At 41.3% G+C, this 23,001-nt stretch overlaps 1 protein-coding gene across 8 annotated transcripts in view; it reads left to right on the top strand.

The window, feature by feature from the left end:
* CDKAL1 (CDK5 regulatory subunit associated protein 1 like 1) overlaps positions 1–23,001 on the top strand; it is a 715,645-nt gene that overhangs the window by 253,114 nt on the left and 439,530 nt on the right. The gene's annotated exons all lie outside the window — the stretch shown is intronic.

Raw genomic sequence — 23,001 nt, 5'->3', positions numbered from 1 at the left:
CCTTACAAATAGCTTATTACATAATAAACCTACATCTTTGAACACATTTTGGTCGGTGATTTTCTTTTCATCAGAGAAAAGAGAAGGACACAGGCACATACCTGTTTAAATGCTTTTGTATAGTTTGGAGCGTGTGGGTGGCTCAGTTGGTTAAATATCTGACTCTTGATTTTGGCTCAGGTCATGATGTCATGTTTGTGAGATCAAGCCCCACATTGGGCTCTACACTGGCCATGGAACCTGCTGAAGATTCTGTCTCTCCTTCTCCTGCATGTGCGTGTGCTTTCATAGATAGATAGATAGATAGATAGATAGGTAGATAGAGAGAGAGATAATACATAAGATAACACATACATACATACATACATACATACATACATACATACATGGATGGATGAATAGTTTCATGGGGCTCACAGATTCCTTGAAATCTCTGACTCTATATCCTTAGAGATTCAGGGACACATATTAAAAACTGACCTAGAAGGTGATATTTATGATGTCCTTCCTCTTCCACCTAGTCCCTATTTCCTCTGGCCAGAGTTTTAAGCCTACAGATGATCCATACTTTTCACTTCTGAAGGTTTGGTTCATTGGGTAGGCTTGCCTGTGAAAGATCCTTGCGGTTTCCTGTCAATTTTCACCACCAGACACAGGAATACAAAAGGTGGAGTAGAGAGTCCTTCCCGCACCCACCCCCCCCCCCCCCCAGGCCTCCACTTGTCCTGTCCCTGTGACAGGAAGGCTCAGTCTCCCTCGGCTAATACCACCCCCTTCTCCGTGCATTCCCCGGAAGCATCAGGGGCTTGGCTGGGCTTCAGTTTAGTGGACACACTACCGTCACCCCTGGTGGAGTGACCCTCTGTAGGTATTAACTCTTGCAAGTTGATTCAGACTCACAGGGAGTTTTTTAAAAAAACGGTTGAAGTGGGTCATCATTAGGGGCACTGCCCCGCTGTTATCTCTGGGGGTCCAGATCTGTGTTTGAGGCAGCGAGGGGAGTATGCACCACGTCCTGCAAGATGGGCCTCCAGGCTTCCTTACGAGGATCTGCAGATGCCGCCTCAGCAGCCTGGTTTACATTGTCCCAAAATTTTATTATGAAAACGTCAAATAGCAATGTTGCACGAATTTTGTAGTGAACACCACGAAGAGTCTGTCATTAACATTTTTTTTTAAATTTTATTTATTTTGAGAGAGTTTGTGAGCCATGAGTGGGAGGGGCCGAGGGAGAGGGAGAGAGATAGAGAATCCCAAGCAGGTTCCATTCTGTGAGCGTGGAGCCCAACACGGGGCTCAAACCCATGGACCCCAAGATCATGACCTGAGCCGAAATCAAGAGCCAGACTCTTAACTGCCTGAGCCACCCAGGCGCCGCATCATTAACATTTTGTGATCCTTGATATTTACTCTTCTCTCCATTTCTGACCATCCATCACTTCATCCTGTCTTTTTCAACACATTTCAAATTAAATTGCAGACATTAGAACACTTCTAAGTGCTTCGTCAGACATGTCATTAACTGGAGGTCCGTATTTGTTTCTAGTTTTTACATAAAATTTAGAAACAATGGGATACGCACATCTTACAAGTGCATCTCCTAAGTTTTAACATACATACACCTGTGTAACCCCTATCTATTAAAAGCTGTGCTTAGATATTATTCACATAATATTCAGAATACAAATATAGTAACCCCCTCGCTTTATAGGAAAGTGTTGCTAAATATTCTGTATTCACTGTGTCAAGAAAAAAGCTATAGGGGCACCTGGGTGGCTCAGTTGGTTAAGCATTTGGCTTCGGCTCAGGTCATGATCTCGAGGTTCATGAGTTCAAGCCCCGTGTCAGACTCTCTGCTGTCAGCACAGAACTTGTGATCCTCTGACTCCCTCTCTCTGCCCCTCCCCTGCTTGCATGTGTGTGCTCTCTCTCTCAAAAAGAAACATTTTTTTAACTTTTATTTATTTTTGAGAGAGAAAGAGAGACAGAGCTTGAGCAGGGAAGGGGCAGAGAGAGAGGGAGTTACAGAATCTGAAGCAGGCTCCAGGCTTTGAGCTGTCAGCACAGAGCCCGACGCGGGGCTCGAACTCAGGAACTGTGAGATCATGACCTGAGCCGAAGTCAGTCGCTTAACCGACTGAGCCACCCAGGCGGCTGTAAACGTTTTTTTAAAAAGCTGTAAATTCTTCTCTCTCACTCTCTCCATGGACTGAAGGAAACGATAGGTTATTTTAGCTAGTTTTGTGGCGTCATTCTTAACTGTGTTATGGACTTTTAAGTGTGCTATTATGCAACATACTTTTAGTAAGGTATTTTCTTTAAAGGTATTTTCTTTAAAGGTATTTTCTTACTGCTGTAGTACTTGCTGTCAGTCCTTAAATAGTATGAACGAGTTATCTTTAGCAAATAATTTTCTTCATTTTATTTTAAAATACTGAAAACATATTCGTGTTTTGTACACAACATCCTATACATCCTATATCATAAACAGCAACCAAATGAATAAATAGAAAGAAGAAAAAATTTCTTCCTGAAACACGGTCATGAGGAAGATAGGAGAAGTTTTATATTCAGGATAAATAACTGTTGGAGAAAGAGAAACCGAATGAGAAGCAAGGCTCTTCAGTGTAGGGTAAGTTCCTGGTGCATATGGGATCAAGAACGTAGGTGGAAGCACTTAGAAGGATAAATTGTCCTCAGAGGCAGGAGGGTATTGGTAAAGATGAACTAATTTCAATTTTTCAGACCTGTTTTGGGGGGGGGGCGCATAAAATGTGATACTTAGATCCTTTATGAAATGATTTCCTAAGATCATATTTTTATTCTGTTCTGTTTATGTTTATTGTATTCTGTTACATCTTTGAATAGAACCATTTTATAATGACCACATACTTGGAAAATACCTTTAAAATTTTCTTTAATGTTTATTTATTTTTGAGAGAGAGAGAGAGTGAGTGAGTGAGCATGGGAGGGTCAGAGAGAGAGAGAGACGGAGACACAGAATCTGAAGCAGGTTCCAGGCTCTGGGCTGTCAGCACACAGCCCAACTCGGGGCTCGAACCCTCGAACTTCCAGATCATGACCTGAGCCGAAGTCGGAAGCTTAACTGACTGCGAGCCACCCAGGCACCCCTTTCAATAAAAAAATACCTTTAAAAGTTTAGGAACCGCAACAACCCTATTACGACTATCCTGAATGCGTACTATGTATCAGCTACAGTGCTAGGCGGAAGAATGCACTGCTGGGTGAAGAAATGTTGTGAGTTGTCACAATTCAGGAAAGAAATACATAGTATGAACTCGGAGGCAAGAGAAAATGGGACTAAGAATTTAGGTGATTGGTCAGTTCAGGCATTAGACAGCTGCAGCTTGCAGGCCAAATCAGCCACTGGCTTTTTTGGTACAGCCTGTGATCTAAGACTGGCTTTCGCATTTTTAAAAAATTTGGGGGAGGGGGGAAATCATAATATTTCATGACACATGAAAGTTACATGAAATTCAAATTTCAACCAACATAAATGATGTTTTGTTGGTGTGTGTGTTGCCAAAGTGAGCACTAAATAAAGTTTTATTTGGAAACAGCCATAATCACACGATTTGCGTTGTTGTTGTTGTTGGCTGGGACTGCGTTTTGCACCGTGGTGGCCGAGGTGAGCAGTTATGCCAGAGAATACACGTGGTGCCGTGCAGAAAAGAGTTAATGCAGAAAGTCTTGGGTTGTAGAAGGGCCTAGCTGGGGCTCGGGCCATGGAGACTGGGACTGACCCTTTTGTGGCATCTGTAAACGTGGCTGTCGACTTCTGCGTAGGTTGATTTAACTGTGGTTGTGACCTAGTCACTGTGCCTCCGTGACCAGCCCAGAGTGCAAATTCTGCAGGCTGCGTCTGGAGCAGGCTGCCCGAGGCTGCTGTACTGCCCATGCGAGCTCCTAGATTCCTCTGCCAGAGAGAGGAGGGCGCTCTGTGCGGCCCCTCCCGGGAGGACGGCCGTGAGAAGCCGCACACGATTCCTCCAGGCTTCACCTGCTGCGTCCTTCTCTCCTGCTCACTGGCGTGCGAAACCGTAGCCCTGAGTGCAAGTCTCCGGAATCCTGTGAGTCCTTCTGCCCGGTCAGCTGCCCAGTGGGTGGGTGGTCTCGGGTCCCCCGAAAACAAGGGGCCGTCAGGAAGAGAACGGAAGGTACAATGCTCAGCACGTGACAGACTGCAGTTATAACTAATTCAGCAGTGTTTTGAGTAGACCTAGAGTGCTTTTTACAGTTTTTACTTTATTTTTTATTACCATCATTCCCAAACAAAAGAAGACAAAAGTGTGCTTTGAATGTCTCACTTTTAAGGCACAGCGGAGTGTGAATGACATTGTTGTCCAATTAGATGGCAAAGCACTGGTTTTATTTTCCGCAGTGACGCTCTGTGCTAAAAGAATGCAGTCTGCCTTGCCATTATCAGACTCAGCACTCATCATAGTATTCCCAGTTCCCAGAAAAGCAGCAGGTAGAGATATTAGACAATTCCAAATGGAAGATCTGTGTATAGCAGAATTGCTTTACAAAAGTCACAAATGAGGAAGAGGCCACAAACTAAATTGTCTCTGATCGGCACTTCTGTGAGCCAAGCAAGAACTCCTTGTCAATACTGACGTAATTTAGCGTGTTTGTAGCAGCTGGAGAAGCGTGTCCAATGAGAATAAACTTGTTTAGTATACACTAGGTGAGGGCGGTTGCCCAATGAGTGGAGAACACGAGGAGCTGTATCAGTAGTTAGTTCAAAAACTGGAGAAATGATTTCAAGTGGTTTTCTTTGACTCTGGATTAGTCAGTAAATGTGTCCAGGATCATTCAGTTGTCGATTAGAAGAGCCAGCGAGGAATCGGAGGTGGTGGAAGGGTTAGCTTCTCGGCATGGCCTGTGTGGAACGATTACAGGTGGGAATGTTTACAAGGAAATGAGAAAAAAACCCCACGGATTCGGTACAAGCTGAAGTGGAACCCGCCAAGATGTGTTGCAGCTGATGATGGTGAAAATATGTGTGCAGGAGAAACCTTAGATTCACAGACTGGGAAAATACAGGGTGTTCAAAATGTATAGCTGCTTACTTTTTAAAAAAAAATTTTTTTTTTTCAACATTTATTTATTTTTGGGACAGAGAGAGACAGAAAATGAACGGGGGAGGGGCAGAGAGAGAGGGAGACACAGAATCGGAAACAGGCTCCAGGCTCTGAGCCATCAGCCCAGAGCCCGACGCGGGGCTCGAACTCACGGACCGCGAGATCGTGACCTGGCTGAAGTCGGACGCTTAACCGACTGCGCCACCCAGGCGCCCCTATAGCTGCTTACTTTTTACCAGCACACACTTTGAGGAAAATACCTGAGTGTGTTGCGTGTCGAGCCCGTTCAGTGGTGAATTTCTTTCTTCCTTTTTTTTCTTACAAATTGAGCTTTTCTTCTGTGAATTTTTGTCAGAGATTAAAGCTAGAAATCTGGACTTGCCCTACTGCATAGCAGTTGGTGACTTAGCAGTGGCAAAGTTGTACTGTGACTTTTTTTGAGGTTGGGGCTGGAATTGAAATTAAAAATTTTTTTAAAAATGTTTTTACTGGGGCGCCTGGGTGGCGCAGTCAGTTAAGCGTCCGACTTCAGCCAGGTCACGATCTCACGGTCCGTGGTCCATGAGTTCAAGCCCCACGTCAGGCTCTGGGCTGATGGCTCAGAGCCTGGAGCCTGTTTCCGATTCTGTGTCTCCCTCTCTCTCTGCCCCTCCCCCGTTCATGCTCTGTCTCTCTCTGTCCCAAAAATAAATAAATGTTGAAAAAAAAAAAAAGAAAAAAAATGTTTTTACTTATTTTTGAGAGAGAGAGAGACAGACAGACAGAGTGTGAGCTGGGGAGGGGCAGAGAGAGAGGGAGACACAGAATCCGAAGCAGGCTCCAGGCTCTGAGCTGTCAGCACAGAGCCAGACGCGGGGCTCGAACTCATTAATTGTGAGATCATGACCAGAGCCAGAGTCGGACGGACTCAACCAACAGAGCCACCCAGGCGCCCCTGGAATTGAAATTGTACTGAATGAGAAGCTCCACTCTCACCTGCTCTTACTGAACACTAAGAGGCTTTGAATTAGTTTCTGCTAAAGATTTGATGATATTTTTTAATGAAGTTAAAATGAAAAGTTGTGGGCGTCTGGTTGGCTCAGTCGGTAGAGCATGTGACTCTTGATCTCAGGGTCGTGAGTTCAGACCCCAAGGTGGGTGTGGAGCCTCCTTAAAAAAGAAAAGTGGTAATGGGACTTCTGTGTGAAACTCCTACTGTAGGAGAGTCCTTTTGATAGCAACTAATGTTTGCATCACAAGTAATGTTGGGCTACTCTCCACGCTTCACGTGCTGTCCAAACTCACACCAAGAACGTGCTCTCCATTCCTCCCCAGATTGGTAGCAGATCCCTTTTCTGAGCTCAAACTGCAGTTAATTCTAGCAGTGTGTTTTGGACCTCAATGCCAGAGTTGAGGAAACTTCCATACTTGAACATCTATTTAAGTGTGCAGAATGGGACTCCCCGCCCCCCCCAGCCTTCATTGGAAGTGATGAATCTGCATTGTATTGATGTGATCAAAGACAAACATCAAGAGTAGAACTGGGTGGATGCCTTCCAAGTGATGAATTTGCTCAATTAAATTCTCATGCTATCAGTATTTGCCTTTACCCACCTGTGTGAAAAGACGTTTTCAAAGATGAAATAAGTAACAACTCTTCATCTCTTCATGTATCAGTATTAACAGATGAATATTTGTAACCAACTCTGATAATGGGGGCCATTAACTATGAACCCAAATTAAGCAAAATATTTTCTGTCACAAGGAAAGAATTACATTCCGCTTCTTAGGAGGTCCGAATTACAAGAAAATTGTATCTGTTATTAATACCTTTTGAATTTTGTCGAAAGCTTCAGGAGATTCGTTGTCTTTCATCGTAAAAGTACATACATAACAACTTTGATATTGCCTTTTGGCTTGGAAGGGCTGGCCTGGAAAAATGTTTACTTTCTGTGCCTTTACAAAAAAAGTTTGCTACACCTTTGTTAGTTGATTGAATGTGGAAAGGGGTGGTGGTGATGGAAACAGCGAGAGATGATACCCACGGTCTCTGGCTGGGACATTGTGGTACTGTCCCTGCAGACAGGGAGTTCCAGGGAGAACTGTGTGTGAGATGCCTGTGGGATATTTTCAGCAGCCAGTTGAAAACTGGGGTCTGACTTTCAGGAGAGAAACTGGGGCGAGATGTGCTGTCATCAGGAGAAGATGGTAATGGAAACCTTGGGTGTGGTTTCTAATGTAGTCTGTGTTCCTTCAGAAAATGAATCCGTTTTTCTCCTGTGTTTTCTGTTAGGAAGCAAGTCTCATTTTTCGTCAAAATACAGACTGGTCACTAAGTAACTTTGATTTCATACTGAGGGGAATGCTTCACATTCTCTTCTTGACTACATGTTAACGTTCTCTTTCACTGTGTGTAACTTTAATTCTGAGCTACGGTACTTGCAGTACAGTCCACAAGGTCCTTTTTGAAAGCAAAAGCATACATGCATTTTGGCTGCATCAGTGTTGCTTGCAGAAACCACAGTGTTTTTATCAGGGGGAAAGCAAAAACTTGTTTACAGTGGAAAGCATAACAAAATCTGTGATCTTTTTGCCTGAGGGCTCTTTCCAAAACAACTTACTGTACCAGACATCTAAGGTCAGTATTTCCTAATTAAGACGATTCAGCTGCAGCTGGGGCTCCCGGTCCTAACCATCACTCATAGGGCTGTCCTTATACACACGCGCGCATACACACGCGCGCGCACACACACACACACACACACACACACGTACGCTCTCCTTAATAACATTGTGCCTTTCAAGTTACTAGTTAGTATCAGGAGGCTAGGCCTTTTTAGCTTACACTAATATGAGAGAACAAGATGTTTCATTTCATATCACTAATAATTTTTACCTGTTTTTTTTTTTTTTTTGCCTTTTTCTGAAACCAGATTTGGATATCCAACATGACAAATAGGTATATCTCTTTGTTAGCCAGCTCTGAGCCGGGGATTTAACGTGTCGGTATTTTACTGTATTAGTAATGACTTTGTGTCTGCCGTATGTGGGGGATGGGAACATTGGCCTGAGGAGGCAACATTCATCTTTCCGTTCTTGCTTGTTTTCATCAGAGTGCCTCATTCTGGTGAATGCTCAGTAAATATTTGTTCGTTTGAACTCAATTAAATGAGCAAATTGGAGGGTTAACAGTTGAGGAATAAATACATTTAGAAAGGAAGCAACACTTGGAGATGAATTGCTCTAGTTCTTGAAGAGTGTATGGAGTGACAGAAATTGGGGATTGATTGGGCTCATCCTTTTTATTGTATTCTTAGCTGATTTTTTTTTCTCTTTTAAGATACGTAACTCCCTGGAGAAAGATATTTTTAATTTTGTGGTCTTATGAATAGAAATTACTCAGGAATGTACACCATGTTTCATATTCCAGTTTTATAACATGAATAAAACTTAATATAGGAAAGGAAGCATCCAGTCAGTTTAAAGATGTATGTAAACTTATGAGTGGACACGTTCTTTATTTTGTATCCTGTTTTTCTACCTTTTAGCGTTTCACATTTCCTTTATTTTTTTAATTATGGAGAACTTCAAACAGAAGAGAGAGGCTAGCATAAGGAACCCTCAAATGTTCACCAGGCTGCAATAATTATCAACTTTGGAAATACATATTATTTTATCTGTCATGCACCTTCCCCTACCCCTTTCCTGGCTCAGCACAACTGGATTATTTTGAGCCAAATTCCAGAGATTGTATTATTTAATGGTTAAATACCTTAGTCATCTATTTCTAGAGAAAAAAATCTTATTCTTTTTTCTTCTCTCTATGGAGGGGGAGGAAAAGGGAAAACGAGAAACCAACCCAAACACCACTGTCATACCTAAACTAAAATTAGTAGATTTTCTCGTTATCAGCAAATGCTGTCAGTCTGAAAACTGACAAAACAGAGCTGATGCTCTTTTTCATCCTGCCCGCCCCCCCCCCCCGCCCCCACCACCTTTACAGTCAGCTCTTTTGAATCAGGACCTGGAGGGGAGCCACGTATTCCTTTCGGCTGATATGTCTACACTACCGCATTGTTGGTTATGTGTCCCAAGTTGGCCATCAGACTCCAGAGATGAAAATGACGTTAAATACCTCTTTCATTTCAATGCACCGAAGGACCCAGGGCAGAAGACGTAGCGGTTCCAGCATCTCTGTCTCATCAGGAAGCCTAGCCTGCCTGCCCTAACGTACAGGTGCTGTTAGCTCTTCTCTGGAATGAGCCTTCTGTCTAACTGCCACGGGCCAGAGTCACGATGTGCAAAGACACCACCTTGACACAGTGAAGAGCCAGCCTTGATTTGTCACTAAATTTTTAATTTTTTTTAATGTTTATTTTTGAGAGAGAGAGAGAGCGCACGAGCAGGGGAGAGGCAGAGAGAGAGAGGGAGACACAGCATCTGAAGCAGGCTCCAGGCCCCGAGCTGTCAGCACAGAGCCCGACGCGGGGCTTGAACTTGGAAACTGCCAGATCGTGACCTGAGCTGAAGTCAGACGCTCAACCGACTGAGCCGCCCAGGTGCCCCTTCACTGAAGTTTTAGACCATTCAATTAAGTGGGACCAAGGCCTACGTACCCCTTCACAACTTCCTCAATCCAGTGACAGTTCTCTACAGCAGGTGAAGCAGACACCTGCTGGGTTTATCTTACCTCTGATGTTTTGAAGGATACAAGTGTGAGAAGAGGGACACTGAGGTCATTCCCAGGGAAGTCTGCATCAGCCCAGGCCAGTGCTAACTTTATATTCACATGGTCCCTTAAGTATTTTTTCATCTGTTTGTTTGGTTTTTCTATTTCTCTCTCTCTCTGTCTCTTTCTTTCTCTGTCTCTCTCTCTTTCTTCTTCCTTCCTTCCTTCTTTCCTCCCTCCCTCCCTCCCTCCCTTCCTTCCTTCCTTCCTTCCTTCCTTCCTCCTCCTCCTCCTCCTCCTCCTCCTCCTCCTCCTCCTCCTTATTGATTTTAGCAGATCATTTCACTTGTCCTAGAGCTTCTCATATTCCAGAGTCTTCTGATTGCATCCTCACAGTGTTATTTAATATATTTCTTTATCCTGAGTTTCTGCTGCAAAGTGGAAATTGGATCTAGGACTTGATCAGAGTTCAGAATTTTGGCAAGAATGCTTCATAGCAGGTAGTGTGTCCTACTTGTTGCTTCATATCAGAAAGCTCACGTCTAGTCATCTTACTTCTGGTAATCTGTGCTATTTTAGTTCATTGGGCTGCTGTAACAAAATAGCACAGGCTGGCCAGTTTATACACAACAGAAATGTATTGCCCGCAGCTCACAAGACTGGAAAGTCCAAGGTCAGGGCACCAGCCAGCATGGTCACGTACTGGTGAGGGCTTTCCTCCTGATTTGTGGCCATTGGCTTCTCTCTCTATCCTCACATGTTTGAGGGGCCAAAGTTTTTCTCCGGGGCCTCAACATTTTGAGACTGATCTCATTCATGAGGGCTCCAGTTGCTTTCATTTCTTCTTGGGTAAATGCCTAGGAGTGGAATGGTTTGCACGGATGGTACCATTTTGTATTTCCACTAGCCTTTGCAGCGGGCCCAGTTGTTCTGTATTGTTGCCAACACGTGATGTAATCAGTCCCTTTCAGCCATGGTACTGGGGATATAATTACATCTCAGTGTGCTTTTCATTGTTTTTTCTCTCACGACTGATGATGCTGAATATGCATGTATCTTTAGGTCAGGTGCCTACTGAAATATTTTGTGCTTTCCTATTAGCTTGTTTGGCTTACTCTTGAGCTCTTTGTGTGTGTGTGTATACACACACACACACACACACACACACACATATAAAGTTAGGGGCTGTTTCTTTATCGGACATATATTTTGCAAATATTTTCGTCCATTATATGTCTTGTCTTTTTATTTTCTTAACCTTGTGTTTTGAAAAGCAACAGTTTTAAATTATGATGAAACCTACTTTATCATACTTTAGAATATAATTTATACCTTTTTGTGTTCTAGTTAAGAAATCTTTATCCAATTCGAGGCTGCTAACATTTTCTCTTTTCCCCTAGAAATCCTGTAATTTAATTAATTCATTCATTCTTACATTTAGGTCTACTCTGCGTGCATTTTTGATTCATTTTTGAATGTTGTGTGCGGTAAGGGTTGAGGTTCATTCTTTTGGATGTACAATTGTTCTGGCACCATTTGCTGCAAAGAGTCCTTTCCCTTTATCTTGGAATCTTTGTCAGTAATCAGTTGATAGTGTATGTGTGTGTCTCTTGCTGGATTACCTATTTTGTGTCACCGATATATGTGTCTACCTTAGTGTCAGTTCCACACTGTGTTGATTGGCGTTGCTTGAAATCGCATAGCTTGTCTTCCAGCTTCTTTCTTCTTTTGCAAACTTTGTTATGCTGTCATAGTTCGTTTGTATTTTGAAAAGTTTTAAAATAATCTTTTCAGCTTTTAATTAAAAAAAAAAAAAGCCCGAATCAAATTGTAGTAAGTGTATAGATGATTTTGGGAGCACTGACATCTTTAAATATTGAGTTTTCTAATCTATGAGCATGGTATATTTTTCTGTTTAACTAGATCTTTAATGCTGATAGTGTTTTGTAGTTTGATTAACATATGTTGTATGTCTTTTGTTAAATTTTCCTTTAAGTATTTTAGTGGGAGGATAGTATTATAAATGGTATTTGAAAAAATTTCAACTCCCAAATGCTCATTACTGTTATAAAAAACTTTGATTTTTGTATGCATCCTGTCATCTTGTTAAACTTACTTAGTAGGTCTAGTAGTTTTTTGTGGATATCTTAGAATTTTTTATGTAGATAATTCTTTTGTTGGCAAGCAAGATGGTTTTACTTGTTTTTGGTCTCTGTGCCTTTAGATTTTTTTTCTTGGTTTATTGCATTGGCCAGGACTTCCAGCCTCATCTGGAATAGAAGGATGAGGATGCTAGCATTATTCCTGATCTCAGGTGGAAAGTATCGGTCTTTCACCATTTAGGATAGTGTAATTGTGGGTTTTATGTGGTTGAGGAAGTTTGATTCCATTTCTGACTTGCTAAGTATATTAATCACACATGGGTGTTTAGTTTTGTCAAATGCCTTTTCTGCATTTATGCATATTTCTTTTTTTTTACTCTTCTGAACTTTAACATGTTGAATTATATCAATAGATTTTTAAATGCTAAACCACCTTTGCTTTACTGGTATAAATCCCACGTGGTTATGGTGTATTATAATGAGTTTTTGGATTCAGTGCTAAAATTTTGCAGAGAATTTTTAAACCTGTGTTCGTGAGTAATTTTAGTCTGTAGTTTTCTTGAAATTTAGCTTTTATATCAGGGAAATGTTGACTTCATCTTTTTTATTGGTAGTGTTTAAGTGGTTTAAATGTAATGTGGTTATTGGTGTGTTGGATTTATTGTCCCATTTTGCTGTTTTCTATTCATGCCATGTGTTTTGGTTTCTTTTTTCCTGGTCTCCTGACTTCTTTTGTGTGAAATGTGAATTTTCATTATTCTGTCTCTTTATTTTGGTCCCATTTTCTTGCTAGTTACACTATAGTTTACGATATTTATATTTGAGTTAGTACAATTTACTTCCAAGTTCTATCACTTCAGATTTAAGAACTTCATAAGCGGGATACTGTTACATTCCCCCTTCTTGATTCAGTTGTCGTCCTGCATTTTATTTTTTTCTGTAGCCTGCATTATACATACGATTTCCTGTCACTCCATCTTGTCCAGAAACAAAAAGTCTTTTTGCTAGTGTTTTATTAAGCATTTTTTTTGCATTGATATTGCTGAAAATGGTTATAGCTTTCTTTTTTGGATTCTTTGTGAGCTTTTGGAATTATTGTCATGTTTGTTTAGTAAGAAAAATATCAGATAATTATCTTGTTTCTCTGTTTTTAGGAATAGTTTATATAGAACTTGTAGCATTTGATTTCCTGAAGGTTCAGTAGAGGAGAGGGTGCTTTAGATTCTCTGTCTGTTCTAGTAATGGACTTTTTTGTCTTCCTGTCTTTTCTGGGGTCAGTTTTGCTAACTTGTATTTTTCTAGAAAATCACCCATTTCATCTAGATTTTCAAAATCATTGACATAATTTTGTGCAAAGTAGTCTCTTATTTTTAAAATTGTTCTCTGTTTTGATGGTTACTTCTTCTGTGTCCTTTCTTTTTTTTTTTTTTTTTTTTTTTTTTGGGACAGAGACAGAGCATGAACGGGGGAGGGGCAGAGAGAGAGGGAGACACAGAATCGGAAACAGGCTCCAGGCTCCGAGCCATCAGCCCAGAGCCTGACACGGGGCTCGAACTCACGGACCGTGAGATCGTGACCTGGCTGAAGTCGGACGCTTAACCAACTGCGCCACCCAGGCGCCCCCTTCTGTGTCCTTTATAATTTTGTTTTTCCCTTTATGCCTTGGTACATGATTAGTGTAGTTTTTTATAGGCCTCTTTATTGGCTTTTATTCTTATTTTAAAAGTAAAAATGTTTATAGAAAAAAGGCTTAGAAAATTTGGATGAAGCACAAATAATAGGATGAAAGTCAGTGACTCCACCACGCAGAGATAGGCATTGCATTTCATATGTTGCTATGCATATTATGGCTTGTTAATTTAACACAATCGAGATCAGTTTTCTACACACGTACTTGTATTAGTTTCTTAGGGCTCCTATCACAAGTGGCCACACACTGGGTGGCTAAAAATAACAGAAATTTATTTTCTCTTAGTTCCAGAGGCCAGGAATCCAAAATCAAGGCTGTGGACAGGGCCATACTCCTTCTGAACGTAACTCTAACTTCTGCATTCATCTTAACATGGCCTTCTTTCCTCTGTGTCTATGTCCAGATTTCCCTGTTCTTAAAAAGGCCACTAGTCCCTAGATGAGGGCCCATCCCCATCTGTCGTCTGACCTCATCTTAACTTGATTATACCTGCAAAGATCCTGTTTTGCAATAAGAACCTTCACAGAATTTGAATAGACATGGATTTTGGGGGTACACAGTACAGTATTGTTATGTTCCCTTCTGATTAGTTCGAGGCCTTCTTTGTACTTTCATTTCTCTCCAGGAATTTTAGGGTCTGCTGCTGAGCGAGAGAAGAGCATCGCTAGAGTGTGTCAGCCCTCCGAAGTGCTAGCGGCCAGCTAGCCTTGTGGTTGAGCCATAAACACAGATTACCATCATTACCTAACAAAGCGTCATCATTGAAGAGAGAAGCAGAGCTTATTACATTTCTTTAGAGCTAACTTCTCAGTTAATTTTAGATGAGGATGCTCTTTCTCAGACCGTTCTTCAGAATTATTTAATTGCATCATAAATAAGTGAATAGAATGACAGTGATATTTTTACAACCCACATTAAGAATCATAAAAAAGCAGGTGGCGTTAATAAAACTTATCATCAGAACACTAAAAAACAATTTTTAAAAACTGGTGGCGTGAACGTTTTATTGGTGGTGGCGGTCAGTTTGATCAGCAAACCATTCAGGAACCTTTTCATGACATCCACCCTGGTTCTCACATTGCTTGTGACACTCTCTAGTCCTGTTCCATGCTTCTTTAACAAGTGTCTTTCTGCCATCCCTGCTACTGTCCCTGTATATCTAGTCGATGGCTGTTCCTTGTGATGATGAATTAAGAAGTACTTATGGCCATGGCTTTTTAACACTTTTCATTTTAATTGGTCTCAATATGGGATAGTGGGGAGCAGGGGGTGGGCAAGGACCCAACAGTCTTTGAAGATACTATGTGTGATGCAGTGTGTGGTGCCTTATATGTTATTTTTGTCGAGTCCGCCAAACTGTCTGAAACGTAAGTATTATACCGGCTTTAAATACCAGAAAGAGTGATAGGCTTGGAACTAGAATTTAGGCCTTAGTGTCCACAATTTTGCATACAGCTCTATTTCTTTTTATTAACATATGTACTTACAGACTCCATTGTAAAGACATGTATAAACATCCTCTGTGGAGCCTTGTATAAGGCAACCTATTTTTAAGAGTCAAAGTGGAATTTTTCTTGATTAGTTTTTTCCTTTTAATAATTTAAATTCTCAAGTCCTCCATGAGCTATCTGTAGTAATTATAGGTCTAGAAAAGTTCTCTATTTGTCAGAGGGTCAGGGAAGGTAGATGTCACGCTCCTTCTTAAACTAGTTTTATTTAATGCTACTTAATTTGTCTTATGTTATTGGATCAAATAATAGGGGTCTACCTAAGAAGAATTGACTCGTCATTGTTGTCTGAAGGGTAACACTGATATAAAGTTCCCCTTCATCTCCAGCAAGGACACAGACCCACCCTTTTTCTTTTTTTAATTTTTTGAGTTTATTTATTTTGAGAGGGGGGTGAGGGCGAGAGGGAGAGAGAGAATCCCAAGCAGGCTTTGCACTGCCAGTGCAGAGTCTAATGTGGGGCTCAAATCCATGAGCCATGAAATCATGACCTGAGCTGAAATCAAGTGTTGGACTCTTAACTGATGGTGGCACCCAGGCGCCCCCAACACACCCTTTTTCTAATCAGCTTGTGACCCAAGAAAGCACAGCTTTATTATTTATTATTATTATTAAGACTGTTAAGGGTTTTTATGCTTTACAACATCAAGGGTCTTAACCATAGAGCTTTTGTGAAAAAATTGCTTTGTGTTATGGAATGCTTTATGAAAATAATGGAAGATTAGATGAACATGATTATAACCTGAAGTGCCTGCCTCTCAAAGACGCTTCCTGTTCCTGAAGAAAGGTCTTTTACTCTTTTCTGAGCCTTGCTGCCCTACTCTCCATCCCCATAAATCCTCTTTACCGAGGGCCATTTACGTTATTGTTGCTGTTGTGGTGTCAGTTTTTCCCAAACATGCTCTTCTCAAACAAGTGACTCATTTCTACGATGATGGCTTATTTCAGAATCTTTCACAATCTCTTGGTTGGTCCTGTGGGACCACATGTGCTGTCACAATCAAGGGTCAGATGATAGTTTCTGATAACATGTATCAACTAGAGTGAACAGTTGTTAACTGCAGCTGACAATTTCTTCACCTGAGGAGTGTTTCTGAATTGAATCCTGTAAACTGTTCTAATGATAGTAATGTCGTGTGTCTTACATTTGTGCCTCCGTCATTACTCACATACGATGGAGCGATAAACTCAAAAAAAATTTTTTTTACATTATCAGATGGTCAGTATTACAAATAGCAATCCAGTATCAACCAATTATCTTTTTTTGCCTGAGTGTTTTATATTTAAGAAGAGTGGTAAGGTTCTCTTCATTAAAATTCAGCTAATGCTACTTTTCTGTCTCCTATAGGCGAAATCAATTACTTAAAGACAATTATAGATCTATCTTATGAGCACTGCAAGTAAGAGCGAGTACCTAATTCCCCATTCAGGGCATCAGCTTTATAAGGTTTCATTCAGAATGAAAGGGTAGGCTTTATTGGAACAGCTGTGGGAAACTTACGTAAACATTGAAGAATTCATAGTAAAATTCTTAAAAATATGTTATGCTATACCAGTGTGTGTGTGTGTGTGTGTGTTTGTGTGTGTATAGAATATATATTATATATAAATATTACATATAATGTTACATATGTATAATATATATGTAACATATGTGTTTAACATAACATGTATAATATATAATACATGTTATATATAATATATATTTATATATAATCTATACCTATAACAAATATAATATATATAATATGTAATATATATTATATAATATATAATTATGTTGAATAATGTATAATATAATCAATATATAACTTATGTAATTAATATATAATATAATATATAGAATATAATATTATGTATATATTATGTATGTATGTTATGTATTATGTATATATGTAAATATTGTATATTATATATATTACATACATATGTAAATATTATATATATATATATATATATATATACATATACATAAATGTGCAAGTGTGTTGTTGCTGTGAAGTCACAGCGAAATGATGCAGTACGATAGGGAGTAGTGGGGGAGCTCTTTTGTCCACCCTCTTGTGACATATTTTGATTATTGCATATGTTTAAGATTTTGGTTTTATAGAATGTTTTAAAAAAAATCTCTTCATTATCTGTTAGTAACTGACATAGGTGTATTTGTTTTTTTTCAGTTCGTGAATGATGCACAGGCTTGGTTGATTTATGCTTTATATGAAAAGAGCCATTTGGTTGAATGAGTTACTTACTCTTGTTATTCGGAATGGTTTCTGATGGTGCTGTTTTCAAATGGTATTTTCCATTTTCCCCCTTGTGTGTAGCTGGCGTACATCGTGGCAACCTTTGATTTATAGGTGTGCTGTCTGGTTTTGCCATGTTTTGTGTGCCTAAGATGTTTGGGGTACGTATCTCTTACCTATGTGAATGGGTAGTTTGGAGCAGGTGGCAGATGGCCTGTTGGGCTGTACTGTGAAGGTTGTGGAAGGTCACGGGCAGGCATCTCTTTTAATTGGGTAGGCAGTAGAATTCGAGTGCATTTCTCGAGTGTCTGATAGGTGTGCCTTGTAGGTTTCTTCAGACTCTGAGTCTCTGTGAATATAATGATTTTTAAATTTTTTGCACAAGTGGCAGTGCATCAATTGACATTAGCAAATTTATTTTTGGTTTTATTAATTTAGGACTCACTCTGTCTCCTGTATTGCTAGTGGTCAAACTGATGCCTAAACTTTGCTTCATGCCTTCAGTTGACAGAAAACACCCACCTAGCTAGATGCCATGCTAAGGTGACCAGGTAGGCAGGCACGAAGTGGTGTAAAAACCATGACATAACATTCATCTTAGGCCATAGTGAACGTTTTGATCACTAAACAAACGAGACTCTTCTATATTTGAAAATACAAAGTGTGAAGATGGTTTACATGCATGTGAGCATTTTCCTTCATGTTCTGCTTTACAAATGGATTTCTATTATGGAAACAGGAAGGTAGTAGCTACGATGTCGAAAAATTTTAGTTCTCCTTCTTTGTTCAGTATTTAAGAAGGTGTCTTATGGGCCCCTTCTTCGGGTAGAGGCATCGCCTGCACCTTTCGGTGATGCCTGGCACGGGATGGAAGCGGCCGAGTACCCCTAATCACCCCACCTGGAAGAGGCCTTCTCTACCTGGGGGACACCACTGCACAGGGCCCAGTCTAGCTTGTAGCCTTTGGTGGGGGCCAGTGGATTCCTTTTGTTTGTGCTTGCTTTCTCTCGGTGCTCCCCAGGAGCGTGTCACAGGCCTAAAGCCATGTGGACAGCACTGTCCTCTCTCATGGCTCCTCACAAGCCGGGGTTGCAGTGGTGCTGGCAGAAGAGGGTGTAGGCTTCTGACTCTGATCACACCTCCTTTCGCTGGCGGCGGTCACTTCAGTACATTCAGTCTGGTTGGAGTTTGGAGTTCGGTTTTCGGGCCTGGAAGCCGTGCTGCTCTTAGTGGCGATGGTGATGGTGGCAGTGGTGGTGGTGATGGTGATAGAGGATGAGGGACCTTTGCCCACTGTTGGTGGGACCGTAACTAGGTGCAGCCACTAAGGGCAATAGAATGGAGGTTCCTGAGTGGATTAAAAATGGCACTATGATGCAGCGATTTTACTTCTGGGTGTTTATCTGAAGAAGGCAAGATATGGAAATAACCTGAGTGTTTGTGATGAATGGATAAAGAAATTGTGGTAGAGATCTATCATGAAATATTACTCAGGCATTCAAAAGGATGAAGTCTTGCCATTTGTGAAGACGTGGATGGACCTCGAGGGCATCATGCTAAGTGAACTAAGTCAGACAGAGAGAGAGACCATAGTGTATGATCTCTCTTATAGGTAGAATCTTGAACAACAGCAACAACAACAAAAGCTCATAAATGCACAGAACAGATTGGTCATTGCCAGAGGGAGAGGAGTGGGGGAAATGGATGAATGGGGTATAAATTTATTCTACAATAAAATAAATAATAATGAGTACCTATGCAGTTCCAAGGCTTTTCTAAGTAAGTTACAGGTATTAACTTGTTTATTCTTGCTAGCAGCATTGCGACATTGGGACTCCAGTTATCCTGAATTTAAAGAAGAGGCAAAGAACGAATAAGGGATTTATTTGCTTAAAGTCACGACGATAGTAAAATACCAGACTGGTGTCCCCAACCACAAGGACAGCCAGCTGCTAAGGTGACTTGGCCCCGTCTATAATGCGTACATTTATTATTGACTTCTGTCTTTCCAGTCCCACGAGGACACGCCTTAAGAGGCTACTGATGAGGAGTGTGGGCCCCAGTCTCCAACCGTCTTAAACTCAAGTTCTGGCTTGGTGGCGTGGTCACCCTTTCACTGTGAGCTTGGGAAAGCTCGACACAGCAGCCCTGCATTCATGCCTCCATTCCAGTGCACTGACAGCCTACTGTGTGCCAGACACTGAGGTGTGAGGGATGTCACACTGGGGACAAAATCCTTGTCTTCATGGAGTTTCGTTTCTAGTGAAAGAAACAGACAAACGGGTAAACAGGAGATACCATGACAATCGTAGGAGAGTGGTGAGCGTAATGGGGAAACTAAAGCAGGCTTTGGAGATGTAGAGGTTACAGAAGGGGCTGTTTTGGACAGAGGCGTTTTGGGGGCAGCCTGTGAGGTCGTGCTCTTTGATCTGAACTATGAAGACGGAGAGTGAGCCACGCGGGTGTCTGGGGAAGAGCGTGTCAGGTAGAAGCAGAGGCCCTAGATGGAAGGTGCATGGCATGAGCCTCAGGGAGGCCTGTGTGTGGGTCTACTGCTTTTGCTAACACGTAAGTTCTATAGTTTGTAGTGTGGGTGCAGGTGTGTGAAGCCTCTTGATTCTCTGTCAGAAACACCATGTTCTTCTGACCCTCATTGATCATGTAAATAGATGGCTTGACACTTCTAAAGGCCCTGCATTAGTTATTGCTGTATATCATATCCCTGCAAACATAGCCACTAAAAACAGCATTTGGTTATTACCTCACCGCGTCAGAAAGGCAGGAGTCAGGGCCTCGTTTAGAGTCATCTGAAAGGCTGTGATCATAGTTGTGTCTGTGAGGGCTGAGTTCTCTCAGAAGGCTTGACCGGGGAAGGGCCCCCTCCTGAATTCTCATAGTTGTTGAGAGCATTTGGTTCCTTACAGGCTGTTGGATTGAGGGCCTCAATTTCTTGCTGGCTGGCAGTCGGAGGCCACCCTCAGTTCCTTGCCATGTGACCCCCTCCAAATACTGGTTTACAACATGGCAGCTTCCTTCTTCAGAGTTATCAAAGGAGAGAGTTTCCTTGTAAGACAGGTGTTATTAACACTAGTGACATCCTAACATCTTTGCCATATTATTGGTTAGAAGCAAGTTAGAGATCCGGCTTACCCTTAAGGGGAAAGGATTACAAGGGCATGAATACTGGGAGGCAGGGATTTTGGGGGCCACTGTACAGACCGTTAGCAAGAGGCCCATACAAATAACTGGAGCCACCCATTGGGAATACTTGATATAGTGTGCTTATCTCTATTTAACAAAACTCTTTGCTGTTCGGCGCCTGGCTGGCTCAGTAGAGCATGCGAGTCTTGATCTCAGGGCTGTAACTTTGAGCCCCATGTTCAGGGTGGAGATTACTTAAAAATAAGATCTTTTTTAAAAAGCTAAAAAAACCCACAAAAAACTATTGAGTGTTAAAATGCTATGGGTTTATAGTTAGTAAAAAGAAGCAAGGTTTTTAGCTCCTCTAGGAGATAAGTTGTAACTAATTAGGAATTCCCGCTGAACTTACTTTTCTATTTCTGTCTCCTACCGGCTGTTCTTCTGAGTAGGGCGGAGACAGCACGGGTCAAATCTTGACCTCTTGATCGAATCTGAAATTGTTGATTCCTTCTTCCACCTTTAATCCTCTTTTCCTTACCTTCCCGGCAGCCCCTCCTGTGGTTTGTCTTCTTCCTTCGCCTTTGTTCCTTGCCATTCTCCTCTTCTGGAACATTCTCTGTTTCGCTGTTGCAGCTTAACCTCTTTGTCTTCTCCACGTCCCTTTTACATGCTCAGTAAGTGTGTGCTGACCCTGTCCCCTAAAAGGCAGGATGCCAGGTTTGAATTTGACTTAGTAGGCAGAGGTTTTCAAGCTGGGTTCTGATGAGATGGCGGGGTTCTCAGGGGCTGTAGGTGACAAGGTAGGTAGGCAGATGTAGAACTGTCACTCGCTGCTGCTTGGCGAAGGACCTGTTACTAGTCTGAGACCAGATGCATACAGAAATAGAGAGTCCGTGCTGAGACACCTTTGATGGGGTTTTACGTTTGTTTTTCTGGTTTTGGTACTTCAGTTGGAAGTAATACTACTTTGTGTCATACCCTATGCCTTTATGACAGCTCTCATGGACTTTTCAAGTATGGCTCGATTCTTGCTGGCAGTACCTGTGACATGAACGCATATCCCTTAGTAACAGGCTGTATTTACAGGCTGTATTTGCTGTAAATACTTGAAAAACTGTTGCTGACAATTCAAGGCTAATTAATGAATTTTTGGATGGTCCCAGTTTATTGATAACCCAAGTTGATTATTAGTTGTGACTTAATGAAACTATTGCCAAATGGCACATATGGGCAGGCGGGCTACAGACAGCCCGCCTGTTCCCTCTGCAGTCTCTGAGATTTCTTTGTTGGCTTTGTATCTCCTCTCCGTTCTGTTTTGTTTAGATCATTTTTGGAAGATTAGTACATCACATCACATTACGTTTTGGGGAGATGACTTTGTTTTCTACCCAGAGATCAACCTGAATTTGGTCCTGGAAGAGGTGTTCTCGATACATGTAATTAGATAATGTCCTCTTCCAACAGAGTCATATGCAAATAGATGTAGCATCCTTCGGTCTTACCTGCAGTCTTTCTCCTTCGATGTAGAAACCAGAGTTTTGAGCAAGAATTTTTCCAAATGGAAGCCGATCCCCTAGACCAGTGGACTCAACCTAGTCAGCTTGAGGAGGGAGACGTCGGCCTCCTTGAGTTCGTGTAAATAAAAATACAGGGAGGAGGGGAACCTGCTGAATGAATCCGGTCAATGTGACAAAGAGCTATTCCTGTAAGATATTTTGTCCTCTGACTTATAAAACTTCCTTTTTGTTTTTCTCTCTTGCTTCTTTTGTGAAACTTGCTATTTTCAGGTGTTTTGATGTTTGGGGGAAGTTATAAATGGAATCGTGTATTTCAGAGAAGGTCAGGCTTAGGAGTCATCACTCATCACATGCCTATCTCTCTTTTTTATTTTTAAACGGCACACGAGTGTCTGACTTGCACATGGTATTTCTTGCTTGGCAGGCTGGTGCCAGACTCAGTGTCTTTTGTTTTTAAGAGATAAATGTCTGGTGGTTTTTGTTTTGCCGTGAGACACATGTGAGTCATACGTATCATGAACCAAGTCCTTCCTCCAAACCTCTAATTGTTTTGGGCAACTTACCTACACTTCATCATCTAGAAGCTAATTTATTAAAAATTCCAACTGTGTGTCCATTTATAAAAGTTCGGTTAGTCATCTACAGTTTATCGTCGATATAATCATTTCTTGACCGAGGGAACTACCAACCCTGTTGGCACTAACTCTGTTTTTGTGCTTGCACGTTGATCGTAAACTTAGAAAAATATTAAAAATGAAGATGTAGGCCTCAGTCTCTGTGACCTCCTTCCTTCTTGGTCGTGGATAGCACCAAAAATCTAGATTTTACTAGTGTGTTTAATCCTGTGAATGACACTCTCTAATGCAGTCGTTAGTGTTTTGTTAAGAAAGCAAACAATACTATGATCAAAAAGAGACTGAAATATTTTATATTACATTATTGAATAACTTGCTCAGCGTTATCAAAATGATCTTTATTTTCTCAGCGTATTATGACAGGTACTATGTGTGACAGAATGGATGGCAGAGCCGGACTGTCCGGGATTTA

Source organism: Leopardus geoffroyi, chromosome B2 (assembly GCF_018350155.1).
Source record: "Leopardus geoffroyi isolate Oge1 chromosome B2, O.geoffroyi_Oge1_pat1.0, whole genome shotgun sequence".
Classification (NCBI taxonomy): domain Eukaryota; kingdom Metazoa; phylum Chordata; class Mammalia; order Carnivora; family Felidae; genus Leopardus; species Leopardus geoffroyi.
Note: the sequence above shows the minus strand (reverse complement) of the source record. Positions and strands in the feature narration are given on the sequence as shown.